We start from the raw sequence: 26452 nt of genomic DNA, 5'->3' as shown, positions 1-26452 counted from the left end.
TGCTGCTGGTGTGAGGGATTATTTGTGTAGATTCGTACTGGTGTTTGTCAGTCCTGAGGTGTGTAGATGGGCCCTGTGTGTAGTGCTGCTGGTGTACGCCTGTGAAGTAGTTGTATCGTGTGTGGCTGTTCACAGTTTGACTTCAGGGCCTTCCTTTCATCCTTGTGCCTATACGTGGTTTGTCTTGCTGTTGCACAGAGCTGTCTGTGGTTTGAGCTCACTGACTGTGCCAGCCATGTGTGCTTTGATGGTGTGAGGGTGTTGTGCTCTGTTCCTTGTGTTGATGTGATGTAAACATGCTTGTTGTGTGTCTCCATGGCCTTCCATTTGTGTGCAGCCCACCTTGGTTTCCATATTTGTTGTGCTCCATTGCTGTTGGCATGAGAGGTGTGTATGTGTGTGTGTGTCAGTCTGTGGTATGTATGTGTGACTGTGCAGGCTGTGTGTCCATTTGGATGTTAATTCCTTGTATGTGTTCATTTGTTGCTTGTCCTCATTTATATTTCCCTGAGTGTGGTGGTGTGTGTGTTTCCCTGGCCCTGTGCTACTGTGCTGTGTGTTGTGTGTTCCTGTGCAGCCACTCCTGCAGTGTGTGTCTCCATGATTGTTTGTTGTGTGGTGCAGGGTGTGTATTGCCCTGGCTTGTTGTTGTGCATGGGGTGCACAGGAGGGGCACATGGCATGTGCCTTCATGGGGTGTGCTAGTGTGTGGTGGGAGGGGGTGTGGCCCTGTGGTCTTTGTGCCCTGCCCATGCCTGGCACTTGCCCTGCCATCTGCATTGTGCGCATGTATTTGCTTGTGTTCGCCGCTGCGGTGTCGTGACCAGGACATTGCTGCATGGTGGCGGTAGCTGTGTGTCCAGGATCCAGCGGGGTGACTTTGTGGCAGGTAGGTGATGTGTGGGTGCCCTTGTGGATGTGTCCCTGTCCCCCCTAGGGTGTCTGATGTGGATTTGGCCCCTGTGTCAGGCCGTGTGTTGTGTTTGTGTTGTTGTGTACCTGCGGCCGCGGCGTTCCATGAGTTCCTGGTGATGTAGCAGGTACAGCACCGGAAAGACATGTAGAGCTGGGTCCATGGCGGTCGTGACCGGGACTCTGTCGAGCTTCCGGCGTCTCTGGTTTGGTGGTGTCTCCGCTGCGGTGCGTCTGCTTGCTTGAGTCATCCTAATTTGTGGAGCGGGGCAGACGTCATTCCGCACGGCTGTGAGACTCCATTGGCTCCCACCACCGCGGTGGCTGGCGCACTTTGATGGCGGTGCACGTCGCACCGCGGCGGTCGGGAAATGGCCTATGTTTGACCATATTAATATGACGGGCGTGAGGTCCGCTGCTCGTGGGCGGAAGAAGGCATTTTTCCGCACCGCCCGCGCCGCGGTGGTGCCACCGTCCAACATCCTAATGGACCCCTTGGTGTTTACCAAACTTTGGTTTGTTAAAGCGTGGCAAAGTTTTTAGTGAACCAAAAAAGTATTGTCAATAGAAAGTGAGTCTTAACCATACGTACACTGTACAAGGTTCCTTTTTTTTATACCAGACTGCAGGCAGGAGAGGAGAAAACAAAGCAATGTCAACTGCGCCCATGGAGAAAACCCCTCTAATTTTTAGTATCTGTATTTGGACAAAATATAGAATAAAAAATCTTATGCAACATAAATATCGTATCAACAATATTAGGATAATAAAAATATTGCTGACAGGAACATCAAAAGTAAAAATGTCATTTTAAGTGTTCTTTTTAAAAAACATTGTAAAAATATAGTTTGTGAAAATATCGCTGGTAATAATATTGTTTTTATAGGCTATTGTATAAGTATGTTTACTAATCTTTTTATTTTAGTTAAATGAGGAGTTTTGTATTAGTACATTTTGCAAACTTTTGAAGTTATTTGTTAAAATGTCCAAAATATTTTATTTAAAATCTTATTAATGTGTATAATTAATGTATATGTAATTAGGTTATAGGAGCAGAATGTAGGGTTTTTACTGTCATTGAGAGAATTGCTTGTATGTTACTTTTTATACAATGTGCAATTTGTTTTTAATTAAATTGTTTAAATGAAGGTTTTTGCATTATAACTATTTTTTTAAATCACTGTCTAAATTCAAATTAAAATGTTTTAATTTAAGTATGCTTTCATTATTATTAAAAACAAATGTCTATTTCTGTGTAATTTTAAAGAAGTGTTCATTTGTATGATAATTTATACATTGGACAAACTTCAATAAAATGATAACTTGTGAAAGAAAAAAATGTTTACTATAAAAATGTATTTTAATTTGTAAATATTTATTTATGTATAAATGTGACTTTCTAAATTAGATTATTATAAAAAATAAATCATAAAAATACCACAATATATAGTTTGTCCCCTTTAGAAATGTGGATTACATACAAAATTGTATGTTGAAAATATAATTATTATGTATTAAAAAATGTATCTTTAAAAACTGATAATATTGATTTTTGTGTATTCTATTTCTATTTAATGCATTAATGTTAGTACTATTTACATAGAAATGTTTTACCTATTATAAAATAGGCCGTTGTGAATATAATTTAGGTACTTGTGTGTGATCATAAAGATTATCTTATATATATTAAAATTATACATGCAATATTAAATATATAATATTAAATATGCCTTATATTTATTAAACTGTTAATAGTTTGATTTGGGATTTGTGCTTTTTTGTTAATTATTTACATACAATATTAAATTTAATGTAATAAATTATTTCATGTTATAAAATAGAAATAATATTTCATATGATAAACTGTAAAATATATAGGAATTTTTGTATTAAGTAAGAGTGTATTATAAGTAATGTTGTTATTTGTTTAAGAACCAATTTTTATGTTGTTTTACTATTGAGTACGGATAGTAAATGTAACCTCTTAGTGTTCAATACACACCCCAAAATGCTTTACTTAGGTTTGAGTAGGTATAGTAAATGTAACCGCTTTAGTGTCCAACATCTTCCCCTAAATGGTGTAGATTGGAGTGGGAACAGTAAATATAGTAAATGTACCCGCTCTAGTGTCCAACACTCCCCCAAAATCTTTAAGATTGGCGTGGAATAGTAAATGTAACCCCTTTAGTGTCCAACATGTCCCCCAAATGGTTTGAATTGGTGTGGGAAATGTAAATGCAATCCCTTTAGTGTCTAACACCCTTGTCAAAGTGATTGAAGCAAAAATAGCCAATGTAACTCCTTTAGTGTCAAAGACTTTCCCTAAATGGTTTAGATAAGAGTTGGTTTTGCAATTTAACATACATAATTAATATCTTCATATTTTATCATAATAAAGGTATATAAGACAGTGTATAAATGTTATTTATATTTTTGCTATATTTATTAAGGGCCTTATTATGATGCGGGCCAGAAAGGCTCTGACCATCGGAAGGAGCCTTTACAGGCCGCATCTCGGTTTAATTTCCAACCGCCACATTACAATGCTGGTGGTTGGGAATTAAGCTGGCTGGTCATTACGAATGTCTTCCGACGGGCTCAAGAAGCCCGTTGGCAAGTCGGAGGCCGATCCATAATCCCAAAGGGTGGGCTTTCTGCCCTTGGGACCAGGTTGGGTGCCGAGAATCCCTACACTGGGTGGCAGGCACCCTGCGGTGCCCGCCACACGGTGCAGGGATGAACACAGACTCCCATTCTACATGGGAGCTTGTGTTACGGCCGGTTTATGGCAGTAACAAGAGCTCCCATAGAGGAATGGGAGTATGCGACCGAACAGTGTTCGGTCACATCGTGATTAGGTGGTCGGGACTGCCGACTTGAGGTCGGTCGGTCCCGTTTCCGCATACGTACTCCCAACATCGTAATCACCCTCTTAATGTATATGTATGCATTTTATTACATATATCTTTTTACACATAAAATACATTTTCATAGTTTGAAGAATATTGCAATAGTTTTAATATTAAAGAAAACATGTAAATAATATATAAACAGTGTTGTACAGTTCTACATTTTTCTATAATGTTTTCCATTGTGGTACATTAAAAAAAAAAATACAGTTGTTCCACATACATTTTTAAGACAAATTTTAAGTAATATAAGTATGTTTTAAATAGTAAATTATTGTTTTTTTATAGTACTATTTATTTTATACTTCACATAGTAGTTTCATATTTTTACATAATTGTTTGGGCATGTGTTACATTAGTTACACATTTTTACCTTTATTCACATTTTAAACCGTTTTAATTGAATGACTTGTTTTCTTTAGGGAGATAGACTTTTAATTTTCATTTAGCTGCCTTTTTTTGTTTACCACTAACTTAACTTCTGTAATCTATTGGCCTAATATAAAAAAAAGTCAAAAAAGTAAGTCGCAAGAAGGTGCTGCTGTTTATGGGAGCATGCAAGACATTTTGTAAGCATTTTTATACGGTTTGGAGGGTAGGGGGTTGTAGGGCATACTAGTAAATGGTAGTTACATTATTGTTTTGTGATTTGTGGAAGGCTTATTAGTAGTTATTGTAATTTTGTTTCCGACTGTTTTGTGTTAGGCTTAGGTAGAGGTTGTTAGCAACGGATCGTTATTTTATATTATATTATGTGATTAATTTGATGTTCATGTTACGTTTGAAGATACTGTTCTTTGTAGGTAGGTAGCGTGTCTTATTTTACAGGTTTATGAATCTGAAAGTTTTGTATGACAATTGGATTTGGCGTTTTGTACATTTTCAAGAAAATCATTTTGGTCTCTAGTAAAGCAATATGTTTAATTTTGATTTCCTTTGATTTTTTCTGGTTTCCAGGAGTGTTTCTTTTTTTAGCAATTATTTGGGGGGTTTTAAGGTTCATCAAGACTTTGGTTTGCTTTGATGGATCTTTATTGGACCTATTGGGTATTTTTGTTTTTTTTGCAATTTTTTTAAATTAGTTATCCCCCTTTTAGTGGATTATATGTTTGACTACTTGGATACAGGAGAAGATCAGCAGCTACAGAACAGTAAGTTATATTAAAGTTATTGTTTGTGGGCGGGTAATGTTATATTTTATTATGTATGTGTATTTTATGTGATTGGCACTTCTTATATTACGCTTTATGTGTTGTGGTTAATTGTTTCTAGTTGATTTTATTTTATTTATAACATAAAGTTGATTATGTTCTCAAGAATGAGATTAGTCTCTGTTTAAATTGCATTGGAATAGATGTCTCTTGATGAAATGCGGATTTGATGTAACCCCCTTTTTTTCATGAAGTATTGCTCAAACCAATGGTTTACCTGTACTCCTTTTTTACTTTGATTTATATATAAAAAGACTTGTGTTCAATTCACAAAAAGAATTCCCGTGTGTGTGCTCTTTATATTTGACGACTATATCAGTTGATTGATATCCTTTCGGTGTTAATTTGCTTAAATACACCTACCAATTAATTTTTTGAAATATACAACTAATTAGTTTGTTTCAAATAAAATCCCTTGTTGGCATTTTTACCTTTTCAATTCATCCGCCCAAGCCCTCAAGAGTATATTGGGTTTGCCCTTCATTTGCTCCCTTTCAGCAGTGGCACTCAAGTTTTGTACTAGAGGGGCTCCCTGTACCATGTGGCAGGCACCGTGTGGTGCCTGCCACGTACTGCAGGGAAATGCAAAACTTGCATTTTTACTATTGCAGCGGGTGCTGCAGCCAGCAGCACCCTCTGCAATGATATAAATGCATAATACGACTGCCACAGTGGCGGTCGCATTGTAATTCCATGTTCGGGACTGACGCCATATAGGCGGACGGTCCCAAACCACGGGACGATGGCGGACGGACTTCAGTCCGTCTGCCATTTTAATGAGTCCCTTAGTTTTGAAACTAAATAATATACACATTAATTGTATTCATTAGTCTTATGTGCAATTTCAGTTGTACATGTTTTTGACTGATGCATGAAAATGAGTTTAATATTTAGTAAAACATATGTTAGTTAGCCTGGTTTGGATTCTTCTTTTGGTTTATTGAGTGCTGTGTAGAAAATTAGTTTTTTTAATGGGGTTTTGGCTATTGATTATAAGTAGCATATTTCTTTTTGTTAATAAAGAATTTTACTTTGCATTGTAGCATGTCGTACACTCTATTGGTTTGTTTGCTGAGAATATGTTTTATTTGGGTATCGATTCACCCATTCATAGTAGGCAGCTTTGGTTTTTATTGTTTGGCTTCTATAAATTTGAAGAGTGTAAGCTGGGTTCTGCTTTGTGTGGATTGGAGGCATGGAGCCATCTTTCTACTGTGGGGCCGATTCCGATTCCGGCCGCAAAACGAACCGACCGGCACAGACCCGGACCAAATACCGACTGACACGGACCAGCGCCGTACGACCCGTGCAGTACAATGCAGCGCGAGTGAATTACAACCGACACGTACGGAATACAAGCCGTACGACCGAGCCGTAGGGAAAATAGTGATCCGGCCGGAAAACCGACGCGATTTTCACCGACCGACACGAACCTGGAATGAACCCGACCGATGCAATGCGTGTAAAACTAGACCGACTCGCACGGAGACCAAGCCACACAGACAACCCGGCACACTACTAATAGAGACCGCCGCGTACCAAACACAGAAGATAGGCAGCGTGAACGAGGCGGAGAAGCCCGCACGAGACAACAGCAGCGTCCGTTTCCATCACATGAACGTCTCCTTCATGCCTACAAAACCCAAAGGAAAAAAGACAAAAAAAGGACCAAACAAGCAATGACAAAGCCAATAAATACCAAAGGAAAAAACATGGGACAAAGACACACCCACAACTACAACTATATAAAGGATTACAACCACTACCATCATCCCTTGCAAACAGGAGACACAGCCAGCAGCAAACACCAGTACACAGCAACCACAGACACAGTCACAACTCACCCATCACACAACTCACACACCATCAGCACCTCATTCAAAAGCACATACACATACACCCAGCAAAACCAACAGAAAACCACCCTCACTTGCACCCTCACACGCACATCCCTCACCACCACCACCCATCACCATGCCCCCAAAGAAGAATCCAAAGTTCACAGATAGTGAGTTAGAAGTGCTGGTAGACGAGATCATCAGAGTAGAGCCACATTTGTTTGGTACATTGGTCCAAAGGACCCCCATCTCACAGAAAACCAAGATGTGGGCGAGGATTGTGGACAAGGTGAACGCTCAAGCACCAGCAAGGCGCACAAAGGACAATATCCAGAACAGGTGGTATTACGTTCGCAGGAGGGTCAAGAAACTCATCGAAAAAGATCACGCCCTGAGTCAGTGCCCTCCTGCCAAACCAGTCTACTTCAGGACCTGGGAGGAGAAGGTGCGGGACATCCTACCACCAGAGAGCGTCCATGACCTACCAGACATCCCAGAGCCTGGTGAGTACACACACAACATACCCAAGATTGTGTGGCAAGGAGACAGTGAAACCATGCACCACAAGCAAAGCTACACTAACCAATAGATAATCATACCACAATGTGTATGCCAGTCAGACAAACACAATACCTGCCTTCTCATAGTGACTGGGAACTGTGTCATGACATGCACCAACCTACAAACAAATAGAGCAAGCCAGTGGCACAAAGCCACATAGACCCTGCCAGACAGTTTGACACCACAAACACACCACCTCACAGTGCAGCTGACTGTCAGGATAGAATAGTGGGGATGCAGGTGAAGTGAGTGTAACCAAAAGCATAATGGGGTCTGTAGTCACAGATAATGTTCCCCCTCCTGATTGGCCCATCAAGACCTCCCTGAAACATGCCCACATCACAGGGAGTAGAAAATGACTGACAAGATGGCTGACACTGGGTCCTGCTCTGGGGAGCACAAGGCCCTGCTAGGGCTTTTGTGCCAATCAGAAGCAGGACACCACTGACTGACATCCTGAAAGACAACTTGCACGCCCTACAATGGAAGCACGTTTCATGATGGGAAGGGGGACTGACAGCCCTGACCATACTTACCAGCATGTGGAGACACACACCCTTCAACACAAACTCCACACAACTCACCGGGTACGATGCATTGACACACACCTCATTGAAATATCACTTTGGACTTGTCGCCAAACAAACACCAGGATTTCACAGACAGCCATCTTGCCACTGCTGTCACATCCCCTCACAGGGAAGCAGAGTCAAGAGGGAGGAAGTATGGGCATGCTAGGAAGGGGGTGTAGCCAAGAGTATGATGGGAGTCGCAGTCACAGACAATCTACACCCACCCACATGGCCCAGCAAGCTCACACTGAACCATACTCGCCTCACAGGGAGTGGGAAGGGACTGACAAGATGTCTGACACTGGGCTCTGTCGTTGGGAGCACAAGGCCATGCTGGCAAATGGTCAACAACAAACACCAGGACTACACAGTCAGCCATCTTGCCATTGCTGTCACACCCCCTCACAGGGAAGCGGAGTCAAGAGGGAGGAAGTATGGGCATGCTGGGAAGGGGGTGTAGCCAAGAGAATGATGGGAGTCGCAGTCACAATCTACACCCACTCACATAGCCCAGCAAGCTCACACTGAACCATACTCGCCTCACAAGGAGTGGGAAGGGACTGACAAGATGTCTGACACTGGGCTCTGTCGTGGGGAGCACAAGGCCATGCTGGCAAATGGCCAACAACAAACACCAGGACTACACAGTCAGCCATCTTGCCATTGCTGTCACAACCCCTCACAGTGAAGCAGAGTCAAGAGGGAGGAAGTATGGGCATGCTGGGAAGGGGGTGTGGCCAAGAGTATGATGGGAGTCGCAGTCACAGACAATCTACACCCACCCACATGGCCCAGCAAGCTCACACTGAACCATACTCGCCTCACAGGGAGTGGGAAGGGACTGACAAGATGTCTGACACTGGGCTCTGCCGTGGGGAGCACAAGGCCATGCTGGCAAATGGCCAACAACAAACACCAGGACTACACAGTCAGCCATCTTGCCATTGCTGTCAAACCCCCTCACAGTGAAGCAGAGTCAAGAGGGAGGAAGTATGGGCATGCTGGGAAGGGGGTGTGGCCAAGAGTATGATGGGAGTCGCAGTCACAGACAATCTACACCCACCCACATGGCCCAGCAAGCTCACACTGAACCATACTCGCCTCACAGGGAGTGGGAAGGGACTGACAAGATGTCTGACACTGGGCTCTGTCGTGGGGAGCACAAGGCCATGCTGGCAAATGGCCAACAACAAACACCAGGACTACACAGTCAGCCATCTTGCTATTGCTGTCACACCCCCTCACAGTGAAGCAGAGTCAAGAGGGAGGAAGTATGGGCATGCTGGGAAGGGGGTGTAGCCAAGAGTATGATGGGAGTCGCAGTCACAGACAATCTACACCCACCCACATGGCCCAGCAAGCTCACACTGAACCATACTCGCCTCACAGGGAGTGGGAAGGGACTGACACTATGTCTGACACTGGGCTCTGTCGTGGGAAGCACAAGGCTATGCTGGCAAATGGCCAACAACATACACCAGGACTACACAGTCAGCCATCTTGCCATTGCTGTCACACCCCCTCACAGGGAAGCAGTCAAGAGGGAGGAAGTATGGGCATGCTGGAAAGGGGGTGTAGCCAAGAGTATGATGGGACTTGCAGTCACAGACAGTCTACACCCACCCACATAGCCCAGCAAGCTCACACTGAACCATACTCGCCTCACAGGGAGTGGGAAGGGACTGAAAAGATGTCTGACACTGGGCTCTGTCGTGGGGAGCACAAGGCCATGCTGGCAAATGGCCAACAACAAACACCAGGACTACACAGTCAGCCATCTTGCCATTGCTGTCACACCCCCTCACAGTGAAGCAGAGTCAAGAGGGAGGAAGTATGGGCATGCTGGGAAGGGGGTATAGCCAAGAGTATGATGGGAGTCGCAGTCACAGACAATCTATACCCACCCACATGGCCCAGCAAGCTCACACTGAACCATACTCCCCTCACAGGGAGTGGGAAGGGACTGACAAGATGTCTGACACTGGGCTCTGTCGTGGGGAGCACAAGGCCTTGCTGGCAAATGGCCAACAACAATATCAAACTCTGTCTGTGACAAGCAGGGAAAAAGCTGTGTACATGCAGGCATCTGTTCGAAAAGTAGAAAATGTCATGTTTATGAACCATCGATGCATGTAGAAACATAACTCTCATTGTGTATCCAAACACAGGTGGTGCTGGGCACCCAGCACCGAATGATCAGGATACCCAGTCCCAGACTCTGGCGGACACTGAGCTCTCTGGTCTGACTCTCTCTCTGTCCTCTTCGGACGACCACGACAAACCTGGCCCCTCCGGTGTGAGCAATCATGCAGCACCAGCAGCATCAACATCTGCACCCCCTGTACCCACGCCTCCAGCATCTGGACACCGACAGGGCACCCCCGCCAACACGGACAGACCAAGGCCAATCAACACCCACAGCACAGGGACACAGGCCCCCCCTCTGGAAGCTACAGTAAACACCACCAGCAACACCACCCAAGGGGTCCCAGTGTCACCTGTGCGTCCCGCCGCTGGTCCTGCTCGTGTGGAGAGGGGTGCTGGGAGGGGTGGGAGGCACAGGGCGCGCCTTGCAGAGGGGTCTGGACTGCATGATGACCCCCACTTGGCGCGCATCTTAGATGGGTACCAGGATAGCACCGGAGGATTTGGCCAGGTAGTGGGGATCCTCAAGGACATGCAACACGAGCAGGTCTTCCACCATGCCCGCATGGAGGCCAAGTGGGATGACATTACTGCGGTGCATCGGGACATACTCCAATGCCGCCGCCAGATCAACACCAACTTGTCTACATCCCCCTGTGTGGCCACAACATCTGTCGCAACACCATCTGCCAGTGCCACAGGGAGGGAGGAGGACTCTGGCGGAGAGTCCCCTGCACCGCAGAGGCCTGAACATGAGGACCCCCCCCCCCCGGAAGAAGAGGGGTCGTCCGAAGAAGGACATGTGAGAGGCAGATGAACCAGCACATCCCCCAGGGCCTCTAAACCTGTTCTGGACAATGTCCTTTGTGCGCAACCCGTTCACCTTGTCCAATCGCACACAACTCGCCCACCTTACAAGGAGGGTTCATGTTGGGCCAATGTAGCAGATGACTGTGGACTTTGCTCTAGACATTTCATCTACCAGCACTTCCAACTCCAATGTGAACTTTGGATTCCCAAACCAATGTACGGCACCCACCATCCTGTGCACTTCCCTCACACATGTTTGTAAATAAACTCACCAGTACACCATACTTGCCTCTGTTGTGATTCCAACTTGTCATGTTCAGGGAGATGTTGATCTGCTACACAACACAGTGCATGCCAAATACTGCAACAATGTGACCAACGTAAGGTGAGTCATGGTGATGTGACACATGTGAGGGAGACACACCACTATGGCAACACAAAACATACTCACCATGGCCATGTTACTCATCACACACAATGATGTTGACCTGAAACTCATTGGCATGCACAGACACAACACCAACCCCAGTCAGTGGTAATAAGTCCACAGGTGAGGTAAGCAGATATCACTCAGATGTGGGAAGGCAGACAACGCACATGAGAAAGCGTAGCACAGGTTCATTACACATCAGCAACACGTTTATTCCACAATAGTTGCACGGTAATTCTACGCAACAGTGGACACACGCTCTCAATGTGTTGGAGAATGGAAGTTCAGGGATGTGTGGTACATCAGTTGATGGGAATTGTCAACTTCCACACTGGTGTTGGCTTCTATGTGTTGGGGGTCAGTGTTGGCCAAACAACAGGCAAAGTACCCTGGGAAGGACAGACACAAGACACAGCCAAAAGCACAGAAGAACAGGAGAGAAATGCAATACACATGCACAAAACATGTTGCAAGACACCTACACAAACACTAGTTAGCAGCACTACCCTATTGTGGAGTACACACAACCTGAATGGACACATCACAGCACACATCCAGTCAAGTGGCACACAGGCACACTCAGACAGCAACAGAGCTGGCACAACACATTCCTGGCTACCTCTATACATTCACATAACAACCCTGGAAACTCACATTCAGGTGAAGAAGTTGTTGATGAGCTGTGAGCGGACGTCTACCTCATCCTCATCATCACTGGCATCTTGGCCCAGGCCGGGATCCTCCACAGGTGCCGGAGCTTGGCCATCGTCATCATCATCCTGGATGAGAGGCACCTCCTTCCGCACTGCCATGTTGTGTAGCATGCAGCAGACAAGGATTATTTTGCACACCTTTGCAGGCTCATATGGGAGGGCACCTCCGGTCTTGTCCAGGCAGCGAAAGCGACTTTTCAGGAGGCCAAATGTCCACTCAATCATCCTCCTGCTCCGACCATGTGCCTCATTGTAACACAGCTCGACTGGTGTCACAGGGTTCCTAAGGGGTGTCAGCAACCATGGCATGTTGGGGTATCAGGAGTCACCTACACACACAAAAATGAACATGTAGCTGAGTTTTGTAGGAGTGCGGAATACAACATTGACAAACACACACAATGATAAACAGTCAGTACACACCGACAAGCCAGGCATGCTGAGCTAGCATCTGTGACATCAGCGTTGCAATGCGACTACTCCTCATAATGTAGGCATTGTGCGCAGAACCAGGGAACCGTGCACACACATGTGTGATCGACATGTCAGCAAGACAGACCACCAGAGCATTGATCGAATGGTAGTGCTTCCTGTTACGGTATGCCTGCTCATGTGCTTGTGGTGGTATCAGGGCAACATGTGTCCCATCAATAGATCCAATGACGTTCGGCATCCTCCCTAGTGAATAAAAGGCATCCTTTATTTCAGGGAGTTCAGCTGGGCTCAGGAACTTGATATACAGGTCTAGGAAATGCAACACCCGTAGCACCCAACTAAACATTGTTTGCGACATCTCACCAGCAGTAGCCACAGTGTACTGGAAGGTACCAGTAGGAAAGAAGTGCAGGGCTGCCATCACCTTCACCTCTGGGGTCAGTGCTGTAGAGTATGTCCAGCCAGGTAGCAGATCTGGCACCAACTGCTCCGCCAACTCCGCAATCAGTGGCCTGGTGAAGCGGTACCGTTGGATACAGTTGCGTTCCTGCATGGTTGCAAGGTCTGGGAATGGCCGATGGACAGCTGGTGCCCTGCAGTACAGAGATGCACAAAGGAAGATTGTCAGTTCATCCACCCATGTGGCCATGACCACAAATAGTATCATATGCTAGATCATGACATTACACAATGTACTGAGATGTGTGCTGTTGGGCATGGACACATATGTCACCTACATGACCACCACCTCACATCTCAATTCCACATGTCCACATGAGTCCCATGTAGTGCAATGGCCAATCATCTAGCTGTGTCACCCAACCTATGTGCTGCTGCAACGTTCCAAACACACACCACAGTGACAAGTGAGGCCTCATGTCTCCCAGGCATCACAGACCTTTGCCATGCAGAAACCCAGGGTTCCTGTATTGCCACAACGACACAGCAATGGACATGGCGTATCACGTACACACCACAAGGCAAGCGTAAGTCCCACAGGTAGTGGCCACTGTTGTTCCTGCCGGCCCTACATGTACGTCTCTTAGACACACACCCCATCAAGGGTGATGCATATACCACATGAATGTGGAGACTGTCACCCATTGGGCACATTTGATCAGACACATCTGAGACACAACATGCACACAGACTGTGGGTGCACATCAGTATTGTGGCTACAGGTCTCACTGTGACGTACATGCCATCACCCCCAGGACTCAGGGTGTATGTGACATGTCCTATACATATCCAACCTGACATTGTGTCCGTTACTCATGCCCATTACTGTACAATTGTACATCACAGTGGTAATGTGCACAACACACAAAGGATTCTGCCCCCATGTACACGTGCACAGCCTGGGAGTGGCTGCACAAAGTGCCAGCCAAAAAAACAGATGTGGCACCCCACAAACACCCAGGGAATGCAGCCCTACATGCCATGGGACACTGTGTGGCCAATACTGTAGTGTGGTAAGTGTGCACAGGTGTCCCTGGCCAGTAAATGTGTGTTGCATCCGTATAATAGTCACACCAATGATGTCCGACGCGGGTGACAATGCATACGCATTGCACGGGGCATGTCCGAGCCGTGCGTACGCTTTATCATTGAATGCAATGAGGTCCGACGCGGGTGACAATGCGTACGCATTGCACGGGTCATGTCCGAGCCGTGCGTACGCTTTGTCATTGAATACAATGAGGTCCGACGTGGGTGACTATCATACATACGCGTCGGACAGGCATGGTCCGAGACATGCGTACGCCTTGGCCATTGAATCGTATGGAGACGGGTGCATGTGTATATTCAAAATACGCGTTGTACAGTCAGTTGAACGAGCCGGGCGCACCCATTGGCTCCGGACTGTCATGGAGACGGATGCGGATTCCAGACTTGTACGAGTTGTGCACTGGAAATTCAGTTGGATGCCTACAACAATGTTGCAATTTCAAGTGTTCCATGAAGGTGAAGATTTGAACGATGCGGAAGGCATGTACGAGTCGTACATTTAAATGGATTGGCCAGATTCATAGAATGCACCCGTGTTGGACCTATCACTTGGGACACATGGCACAGAGTCTGCCTCTGCAGCACAGATATACGGCTGGCTGGCCCCCAGGGAGCTCACTTGCCTGCACTACATGCTACTGGACCACATTCCTGCTACCCCTGCTGCTGTCTCTGCATCCTCTGGATCCTGCTATGGCACGTACTCTGGAGAGGGCCCCAGCCTTCACTGAGGAGGAGAACCAGGCCCTGCTGGACGGGCTCCTTCCACAGTACAGCAAGCTCTATGGGAAACCAGGGGAGCAGGTGAGTGTGCAGTCCACTGCCTTCCTAATTATGCATGTTGTCTGACTAGCAGGACTAGCGGTGTGTACACCAGTGGCAAGCATTCTCACTGACTACTTTCATCCCCCAAAGTGTGTAGGTACATGTACTGAATAGGTTTCCTGCTGCTAAAGTGCATTAGTGCAAGCTTAAACTATCCAGGCATTGTTAACATGTCAGACATGCAGGTGATTTGTCCTTCCCCATGGTTGCACTACCTGTGTAATTCATTTCCCTTTGTGATGATGACATGTAGATCCAAATGTGTGCTGCACAAATCTGGTGCATGTGTGTTAATGTACTTTTCACTTTGTCATCCTCGCAGGTGGATGCCCACCAGAAGCAGGAGATCTGGCTGACCATAGCCCGGGCTGTTCGTTCGGTGGGGGTCTACAAGCGCCGGATCCGCAACTGCCAGAAGAGGTGGCAGGACCTTCGTGGCTGGACCCGGAGGATAGCTAGAGTCCAGCTGAAGCTGTCACCTCCACGCAGGAGGGGCCGACACCGGACCCTGACTCCCCACATGCTCCGGATACTGGCGGTGGTCTTCCCGGACCTGGATAGGCAGCTGAAGGCCAGACAGCAGCAGGAAGGGGGTAAGTCCATGCCTGATCTGTGTACTATGTCTGACATGCTAATAGCAGTCTTTTGGCCTGGTCACACTTCCACATTACGTAGGTCTTGTAGTCCAATACTCATGTCCCCCAATTGTGTGATGCACCCTCCTCATCTGTTCCACAGGTGTGGCCCCTACAGACTGTTGCTTGTGTCACTAGGGCACTGTGTCCCTGCAGTCAGCTATGCTTCATCTACCGGTCAGCATCTGTTCCCGTGACTCTGTTGTGTGTTTCATGGGTGGGTCAATTGTTTACACAATGCCTGAGATCTGACATGTGATATGTGTGTGCCCTTGAGATGTGTTCCAATTGCTGGTCTGACTCGCAACATGTGGCTGGGGTATTCCAAACAAACCCATGCAGCAGGGGACTCCAATTTTTGGGCTTCAGGAGCATGTATATTGAGTATGTCACACTTGCTTAGCCACCTGGCTACTGTCCAGGGCCAAACACTGTTTCACGTAGACCTGGCCTGTCATGCCTCCTCAAGGGCATTTAGACACACTCTGTAATCCCACTCCTGTGTATGAAATTGCAGGTTGTGCTTAGTGACATGTGCCCTCAGGTGTCTGCCTCTGTGTCATTAGGGTGTGGCTTGTTGTTACGTACAACTGGGGTGTCCATGACTCAGCGGGTCAGCATGACATCTGAGATGTGACTGTGAGAGTCAAGACCTGTGTGACATATAGGTGTGTGATCATCTGACAGCGCAAAATGGTGTATGCAACTGTGTCCTTCAGGCAGCTGGGTTACATGCATGGCAGACTGTGACGTGTTAATGTACAGGTATTTGTGTTTGCAGAGACTCAGATGTCTGATTTGAATGTTGTGGGGTCTTCTGGCTCCTGGACATGTTGTTTGCATGGGATGGGCAAGTGCGCTGGTCATCTGCAGAGTTAGCTTTACCCCTGAGCTAGGATTGTGAGTCAGTGCATATTGTTGTTGTCTGGATGCCCTGCCCATGTGACAGGAGACAGTATTGACTGACTTTCAGGGCATCCCAGTGCCATGGCATTTAACTTGCTATGGGTGATCCTGCATTGTGTTCAAGTGTGCACCATGAACACCATTGTGCACACTTGAACACAATGCAGGATCACCCATAGCATTGTGGTATTGCCCATCAGGACATGAGGACATCATAGTGTGTGTTGCTGGCATGCATGCATGTGATATGAGTCTCTGCCCATCCCTTCATCCGGACACCTGTACTGATTCAGTAGCAAGAGATGTGCTGAGTGTATAGTGACATACTCCTACATGTTCACTTGCATGTACAACTAATGTGTGGGTGGTGCATGTTGGCACATTGGGGTGTTAGCATCCAACATGCAACAGACATATGTGTGCAAGTCAAGGAGGGATATGTGTGCCATGGTTGATGTTGAGAATGACAACTGTTTTATCCTAAACAGTGTTGGCAGTTTGAGCTGTGTTCAGCTGATGATGCCAGGGCTTGCCCTGTGATGTGATGTACTCACTGTGGTGTGTGCAGTCGGTGCAGGTGACTGATGTTGTTCTCTTACTTATTCCTATCCAGATACATCCACGGCCACAGGAGGGGACATCTCCACGGATCAGGAGGAGCCACAGAGCCTTACAGGGACAGAAGGAGAGGAGTCGGGTGGACCCAGTGGCACGGATGGCGAGTGGAGCCACACAGAAGAGTCGTCAGCACCATCCCCCCCAGCTGAGGGCCACAGCAGCTCTGAGGATGACTCCCTTGTGGAGGCGGGTGTCAGCAGCCACCATACCCCAGCTAGTGAGGCTGTCCCCGCCACTGCCACCCCCACCACCACCACCACCCTTTCCATCAGCTCCCATCCCAGAGGTCCCTGTGGGCTCCCGTGTTTGTGAGCATGTCTCCTTCATGCCCGGCACCGCACCCCCTGCCCCTGTGTCCCCTGCTGCCCTGAGTGAGGAGTCTGTGGACTTACTTCGACAGATCCATGTAGGGCAGGCGTCGATGCTGAAGGTCCTCCATGCACACACAGGTCTGTTGACACAACTGGTGTCATTCATGGAGGGCATTTCCTCAGGCATGTCTGCCCTACAGAGGACCAATCAGTCTGTGGCCTCCTCCCTGACCGTAGCAGTGTCCCTCCTCCAACAGTCCCGCACCCCTCCTACCCCTGCAGCACCCACGATTCCTAGCAGCCTACCTGTCCCGAGCACACAAACACCCAAACCAAGGTCTAGACGTGCACACAAGCAAGCGCAAGGGACTGAAGACACACTCACAGGGGCTGGTTTGCAGACACACAGAGTCATCCACAACCACTCTGCAGTCCTCCGAGACCTCTCCCTCCCAGTTCCCTTCCCTTGCATCACCTGCAACCCCACCTCCCCAGAAGCTCTTCCTCTGTGACCTTGGCCTCTTCCCCACTGACCCAGCAGATCCTGATTACAAGGGGAAGAGGAAGTCCCCACACACAGAGGGGAGTGCCCCTCACACCCGGACACCCTCCCCCAGGCGCAGTCAGACAGAGATCCCCACCCGCAAGTCCCCCCGGCGCAAGACGAGCAAGACCCCCCCGTCAACACGCAGCTCCAAGGCAAAGTCTCTGTCCTCCATCCCCCAGGCCACCACTCCCGAGGTCCCCCGCCACTCCCTGCCCCGGGTTCCCCCACCCAGAGATACACCATCCCCAAAATGCTAAGGCCCTCCCCCCTGGCACTTGTTCCTCCACACCTGGTCAGATGGTTAGTGCCACTGATGTGGGGACTGTGCCCCCCCCCCCTGCCCTGCCAACCTCACCTGCCCCCCATTCCGCTCCCATGGATGTAGGCACTGCATTGGAGTCCACGACCACCCCGTCTGACTTAGGCACTGCAGTGGTGACCCAATCCACTCCATCTGACCTGCCCACTAGAGTTGTGCCGGCACCCACCCCATCTGACTTGTGCACCACAGTTGTGACAGCAACCACCACTTCAGTCAGCTCCACTGCAGTTGCAAGTGTCTCGCCCGCATCCACCACCCCTTCACTGCCTCCTTCTGCTGCGCCTTGATCCTATCCCTGCGGTGCCTGGCCTGCCCCCATGTATGCCCCTCCGAGCGGATGACCCCGGTCCTTAGCAGTGCAGGCAAGCAAGGTGTGACAGTTGTCACTCTACTTCACTCCTTGGCATTTAGACATGGACTGGCCATTGGCCTTTTGTTTGAACAGACGTTTAACTTTTAATATGCTGAATAAAGCTTTTTTCTCTATCCCTGTGAACTTGATTTAGCTGTACATTATGTTGATTATGTTTAACGTGCCCTTGCACCTGTGATGCTTGGTTTCCAATGTTGAATACTTATGTGTTGCTGTGAGGTACTCCCTGTGGTCCATGAGATATGTATCCTATTCTGGTGGGTATCCATGTCATCCTTTGCAGCTACCTGGGTATGCCAGAATCAACTATTTGTGGACATCTCTGTGAACATTTCATTTGCATGGTCACATCTCTGGCTTGCACCCCTGCACATATGATGTGCTTCCCATTGTCCAATTTGTCACTTCAACAGACTTTGTGCTCCTCAACACTGGACCTACAGGTGTGGGCATCATTGGTATGGGAGCAACTGGGTCCGCTGTGCAACTTGCTAGACATATATTTTGGGTATGTGCAGATGACTTAGGGGAGACTCCCGTACCCAGGCTGTTGTGACCAGAGCCTTCATTGTGTGGTAACTGATGGCTGACTGACCAAGTGTTCTGCAGACATGAGTGAGACGTGCGGGGAATATGTTTGGCACAGCTGGGCTTCCACAGGAGTTGGGTCCCCTCAAGTAAGTGTGTTGTCCAGTGACATGGCCTGGGCCCTGGTGTATGTGGTATGAGCATGTGTGTGTGTCCACATCCCTGTTCATACACAGACAGTGTTCCCTTGATATATTCCTGTTGTTGATGCTTGCTGAGTGGTACTGGGTTCATCCCACTACTTTTCCAATGTGCTACCAGATGTGTGGGTGCATGACACACTACTGTTAATTGGTGTATCATCAGTGGGATTTGTCCGTTCTGAGTGGTGATGATGTTATCAGAAACAGATGGGACACAGTCGGGGTTCCCCAAGGCACCTGTTTATTTGCTAAATCATGTAGTTGTCCCTAGGTGGTACCTTGCAGTGATTGAGACATTTGTATGTGTGTGTGACTGCTCCCACTTGTCGGATTCATGGCTGCGATGCTGGCAGGTGTCAGCATGTGTGCCTTGTGGTTCTCCTTGGCTTCTGCATTGTCCTGGGACTGTGACAGGGATTCTGAAGGTTACGTGAGCTTTGAGGTCATGGCCATGTACCGCATACTGTGCAGTATGTCTGTCATTCCCCAGGGTTGTAAACGGTCCTTGTGTGATGTGTCTGTGCACCTTAGTTCCTCCCAACATTCCTGTGTTTGTCATGGGTGCATGTGCAATGTCACCTGTCCATGTGGGCGTCACAGATACACATTGTTGCAGTTCAGGGTGTGTTGTGCTGAGGGTGGACTGATGTAAATGTTTGCATGGATGGTCCCCTAGCTCCCGTTTATCCATGGATGAGGGGCCATGCTGAGCGATTTGTGTTTGTGTATGTGTGATGTACGTTTGTGGCACAGGACACATGTCTAGGTTTGCCAGTTTGTACGCCATCTGCCTTTGTCATCACAGTGGTGGTGTCATGCATGCTTGTGTCACCCCAATGTCTGGTCCCTGGGGGTAGTGGTGTTGTGTGTCAGTCTCTTGCTGTGTAAGTTTGTGTTAATTCCAGCTTGTGTCACATGTGTCTTTTGTGCTCCCTCTCATCTCCCAATGCCTGATTGCCCACTGAGGGTGTCCCAATGATGATTTACTTTTGTGTGGCACTGTGTCCACATCTGTGTCACTGTGGTTCAGCCCCCCTCATGTGTTGTGTAGTTGCCTGGGGATACTGTGACACTCACACACATGCTGTGTCAGATGTGCAGTGTGAGGTTGCCTGTTTGTGTTTGTGCATCTGCACCAGTGCATTGGTATTGCTGTTGTGGGCCTTTGTCTGGATGCTGTTTCTGTGATTTTGCCTGCTGCCCCTGTGAGTCATATCACATCATTGTGCACATTCATCCGGGTTGTTAGGTGCCATTTCTGGCATGGAATGTGTGTTTGTGAGCTGACACCTACAGTCTACACATGTTGTTTTGATTAGTGTGTCTATTTTCGAGATGTGTGCATGCTTGGTGATGGTCACTTCTGCTCTTGTGTCATTGTACACTGTATGCATTGTCAGCCCCCATGTGTAGTGCTTGTCTGCACATGGCCGAGAGTGTGTTATATTTTCACAGCACTGTTAGCCTCACCACATCTCTGTGGGAATGGGACACAACCACTAGTTTGCCCCAGAAGTGTTTAATGTGTTGGGAGCAGGGATCATACATGCTGTTTGTTATTTGCAGCTTTGACCATGATTACACTTACCTTTTGGTCACTGTGATGAGGGGGGGTTTTGTCCCCATCACCACAATGCTCAACATCTGCTGCATTTTGGAAGCCCACACTTAACTTCTGTTCTACACAGTGAGAGGGTGCTCTTTTTACATTGCCCCAGTGCTATAGTGATGCTTGCCTTGTGTATGTCACACTCATGTGTTGGTCACACATGTGCTGTTAGTTACATTGTATGTTGGAAGTCATAATCGCTGTTGTGGGCATTTGTCACAGACTACACACTGTTGTCATGATGTTAGGGGGGGATGTATTTTGCTGACTTACCTGATGTTGGTGTATGCTGGATGTGTTGTGCATCACCCATCCTATGGCTGGGGGTGGCAGTAGTGATGGGCAACAGGTCCCCTATGTGTGTGGCTGGCAGTAGTGATGGGCAACATAAGCCCTATGGCTGGGGGTGGCAGTAGTGATGGCCAACAGGTCCCCTATGGTTAGGGGTGGCAGTAGTGATGGGCAACAGGTCCCCTATGGGTGTGGGTGGCAGGGATGATGGGCAACATAAGCACTATGGCTGGGGGTGTTAGTGGTGCTGGCCATGCAACTCCTATGGTGGGCTGTTGTTAGTGGCCAGGATGTGGATCCCCTGTGTGTGTGTGCCATTTTGAGGGTATGTGTCGTTTGTTTATGTGGTAGGTGTCTGACTTACCGCCTGCGCCGCCGGCGTCGGTTTCCGAGCCGGTCATAGATGTAGAGTACTGGTATGACCTGCGCGATGGGATTCATGATGTGTTCGTGTCGTACACGCTGCTTGTTGCTCCGTCTCGTACCCGCTGCAAGCTGGTCCATCTCGTAGCCGTGGATTGAGTTGTGGCGCGAATCGTAGCTGATATGCTTGTTTTCCGGATGCTGTGACGTCCCGTACGTGGCGACCCGTCCGGCGCGTAGGAAGTACGCATCGTACTTGTCATGCCAGAAACTGCTATGGATACTGCTTCCGGGTGACTCGGTTCAGCGTTAGGAGTTACGACTCAGACGGAGAATGGAGCTTGAATCACAGCCTACGTGTCGGTCGTGTTTTTGGCAGTTAAGCGCATCGTACTTACTCTACAGGACAGACCGGCTCCGGGGACGTGTCGGTCGCACGGTAAGGCTACGGACAGCTGTCCGACCGGGTATCGGATTCGGCCCCTGTGTTGTTGGTTTTGGCTTCTTGAGACATGGTGATGTCATAGACATTCCACCATATTATCTGGAATTTGGGTCAGCGTCTGTGTCCAGAGTGGTATTGTCTGCCAATCAGGTGTTGCAAAATAGTCCATATGGGGAGTTACGGGGCTGATGGGAGCCTCCAGGGAATCAGGACCACCTGACAGGTTGTTGGCAGTTTCGACATAGGCATTATGATGCGACCGCCACCATGGTGGTCGCAATGCCCATACTTTGCATTGCAGCAGGTGCTGCTGGCTGCATCACACGCCGCAATGCAAAAGAGGGAAACCTGACATATCCCTGCACTACGTGGCAGGTACAATGCAGTGCCTGCCACATGGTGCAGGGATATGTATGGGGGCCCCATTGGAACTCCCAGTGCCCATATCAGAGGACCAGGGGGCAGGGGCCCGCTACAGGCCCCCAATGTCCCTTTTCGCCATCCTTTTCATGGCGGGTGAACCGCCATGAAACGGCTGGCTGGGAGGGACATCATAATCCCTATGGTGGTACCTGGCAGGCACTGCCACCATTGTAGGGATTATGGCTGCCTCTGATGCACAGGCGGAGTCAAGGAGCCCGTCGGATGCATGGCAGTCGGTCTTTCTGACCGCCAACACACCGCCCGCCACCGGACGGACTGTCGGTGGAGGTCTCACCGCCTTCATAATCGGACCCTTATATACGAAAACACAGTGGATATGCTAAATTGACCTGCAGTTTTTAAAACATAAGTCAACATAAATAATATGAGAAATATATAGGGTGCTAGACAATGTTAGACACTTATCCACCAAAAGTATCCCAAATATCGAGATCACAATTGACTCTCAATAATCAATATCAAAGCCAAAAAACACTGTAGCACACCACACCAGACTGTTGATCTGGTGTCATCAAACACATTCGATTCACGTCGAGTTGTTGATGATCGATTTTTATTCCAAATTCATATAAAAAAAACAGTGATTTCCAATTCACAGCCAGCCGACGTGCATTTCGCCTAACGGGCTTCCTCAAGGCTGTAAAAATCATATAAAACAATCAACACTTCGTACTTCATATATCATTGTTGTCAATAAAAAAATTATTGATTAATTCACAATTATTTCTGTACATGTGCAAATAGAGTGAATTTTTACAGAAGATCGTGAAAGAAAACAACTATGTCTGGAACCATAATCCCAGAATAGAACAACCATGTACAATATACAAAGAGCACAAGGAAGGAATGATTGAGATATCATTAATTCATTGTATAGAGATTAGACCTCCATTAGAGAGAATTAGATACACCCGTTGTGTGAACCCAAATTGTGTGAACTGATAGCATATTTATTGATCACCCGTGAATAGTAAATGACAGTTAGATTATCCGCTATGTATAATATCAATTTCATTAGTCCTATCATAGGAATGTGTGTAAAGATTGAAAACTGTATGTGTGAGATAAGATATATCTCACCTCCAGCGCGAGAAAATTATACATCTATTGCCTCTCAAAAAGTTCCAAATCCTGGTCAATAACTAGTAGTGATTCTGTGAAAAAATCCAAAAAATATTTGGATAAGAATTGCTCATAAAACCCTCCATATGGGAACGTAAAAAAGCCGGCGCAAGTCTAGAAAATTCAAAAACGTACGGTACCTTCTCAATTCTGGATATTTAGTTCCATCTGTTATCCAATCAGTAATGTGCATGTCAAAACGAAGGAAATTGTTTATTTTAATTGAAGTATGGACATCTTTTGTAGGACCATGATACGTCCCATCTGTTGAGAGAAATAAAAATATCTCCATTTCTCTAGACCATTATATGACTACCTCAAGAATAATTAACAGAATATTAAAAAATAGTAAGGCATACCGTTGCCATTGCACACTAGTATCATCACTCTTTATATATATAGGAAAGTTAGAAGCAACGCTAACCTAGCCATTTTGTTTAAAAACGCATCAACCATAGAAAGAAACAAATAAGAACTTTATTTTTAAACCCATTCCGTGGCCGCCTAGGAGTTGACAGCTAAGTGTCAATGCATCGTACAGCGCATTATCCCTGAATGCTAGTATCATCTTATTTTAAACAAGAAAAACGAAATTATCCTAGCTCTTTTATTTAGTAAGAGATTTTCCCAAGATAAGGCATCTAATACTAGCCCGAGTTGTCCCGTAGGGACATTGCGTCAATACATGTAGCATAGTGTATCTCAAGGTTTTGATTAATACACATGGTCAATCCGTATAAAATACTGAAACGTGATGATATTTCATGTGCTGGGTATAGAAATCACACTCGATCCGATATTTAGACAATAGTTATCTTACCCGTAGTGCAAAGTAACGCCCGTATACCGTCTGGGTTTCCAAAAGTTGGCGTTTTTACCTCGCGCCATATGCACGGTTAAATGCAACCACAGAGTTCATAACAATAGAAAGGGGACTTCGGAAGTGGTTTGAAGACAATATTCGCGTTTGGCGGCCATCTTATCAAATGCAATAGCATCAGTCCCATTGCATGTAAACATAGTCCGTGTTAGGAATGCGAGCTAATACGACTGATACGTGTAATATAAAACAAGCATAATTAAAGGGCTCGGATCCAATAATATCTAGAATATACGGAAAACGTGTTATAAAGATGGAACTAAATCCCATTGTCTAAAAATGTGCAACTATGTTGTTGTTAGATGGTAATGTTTACATTGTACTACCATATTGTGCAGTGCGATAATTAAAAGTCAATCAATATTATATATAAACGTACCCTAGGCTGAAAAAATCATTGATTGACATGCCAATATGGCGTGTACAGATATTCCGTGCTCAAAAGATTCGTAGAGCAAAAAAAGAAATATGGGTACGCAGTCTATTCATATTCTCTTGTTTAGCCAAAAGGCACCAATTTCATGACCATATTGTGGTATATACAGAAATATGCTCCAATTACCTGATGATATATAGAAAAGTTATTAATATCGTATCATATAAGGATTATGTACCAAATGGAATCCAAACGTTTATATATTAGTTGATTTTACCAAAATAACTGTCCATATGATTAGATGTGTCTCATAAATGTGTGTGTTCTGTGTAATATTATAGCATGCAGAAGACAGAGTTAGTAAATATGAATTAACCCAGCATGAAAGACCGATTCATAGAATGTGTAAATCTGTTGTGTCTCACAGACCAATCATAAGTATATATCATAAAAATTCAAACATTTCCTTATCGATGTTAATTCCCTGTTCAACCGCCCTCAGATTAATAATCCATTTGCTTTCCTTTTGACGTAATCTGTTAGTTCTATTGCCCCCTCTTTTGTTGGCAGGTACTGATTCCAAGCCGTGAAAGCCTAGCTTCATCATTTCTGTCTGATTGTGCATTGTATTGAAATGTGATGCCAGAGGATATTTAATGTTGTTATTGCGTATCGCCCTGATATGTTCCTGTATTCTTTCCTTTAGTGTTCTTATCATACTGCCTATATAGATCTTATTACAAATACATTTGATACAGTAAATCACATACTTTGAGTTGCAGTTTATGAATTCATTTACTGTATAAGTTGTCCCCGTGTTGTATTTGAATGTTTTGGTTTTATTAATTGCAAAGCAGCAAACACTACAGGAGCCACATTTATAAAAACATTTCGGTTTAGTAGATAACCAGGTATTATTCGTATTTACTGGAATGAAGCTAGGGCATAGTGTTTGACTTAAAGTTCTTCCTCTCTCAAAAGTAATATTAGGTTTACGTCCAATTACTTCTAATATGTCTTTATCATCCGTGAGCAGTTGCCAGTATTTATTAAGTATTTTGAAAAGATCCGTACTCACTGTTGAGTATGGTGTAATGAATCTAATCTTTCTACTATTCAATGTTTTATTTCTTTTATTTGAATTTCCTTTTAAAAGATCTTTTCTATCAATTTTGTTGATTTTGTTGCGTACCCTTTTGATGTCTGTGTTGCTGTAACCTCTACTCATAAATCTCTTTTCTACAGCATTTAGTTCTTCTGACAGTTTCTCTGTGTCACTACAGTTTCTTTTGATTCTTATCATTTCCCCCATTGGTATAGATTTAATTTGTGAGGGAGGATGTGCACTTGTTGCATGCAATGTTGCATTACATGCCGTCTTTTTTCTAAAAGGTACCGACTGTAATTTGTTCTTATCCACCACAATTTTAATGTCTAAGAAATTAATCCAAGAGGTACTCTGTTCTTTTGTGAAACTTAAATTAAATGAGTTATCATTAATATAGCAAAAGAACTCTTCCAATGCTTCTCTTGTTCCAGCCCAGAACATTAGGATGTCATAAATGTAACGTCCTAGATAGAGTACATTTTCCATAAGGGCACAAGGGAC

General features: G+C 46.2%; 1 protein-coding gene across 5 annotated transcripts in view; it reads right to left on the bottom strand.

The window, feature by feature from the left end:
* LOC146870867 (SWI/SNF-related matrix-associated actin-dependent regulator of chromatin subfamily D member 2-like) overlaps positions 1–26452 on the bottom strand; it is a 1426174-nt gene that overhangs the window by 1270849 nt on the left and 128873 nt on the right. The window lies entirely within an intron of this gene.

The sequence above is a fragment of the Triturus cristatus genome, chromosome 1_1 (assembly GCF_964204655.1).
Source record: "Triturus cristatus chromosome 1_1, aTriCri1.1, whole genome shotgun sequence".
NCBI lineage: Eukaryota > Metazoa > Chordata > Amphibia > Caudata > Salamandridae > Triturus > Triturus cristatus.
Note: the sequence above shows the minus strand (reverse complement) of the source record. Positions and strands in the feature narration are given on the sequence as shown.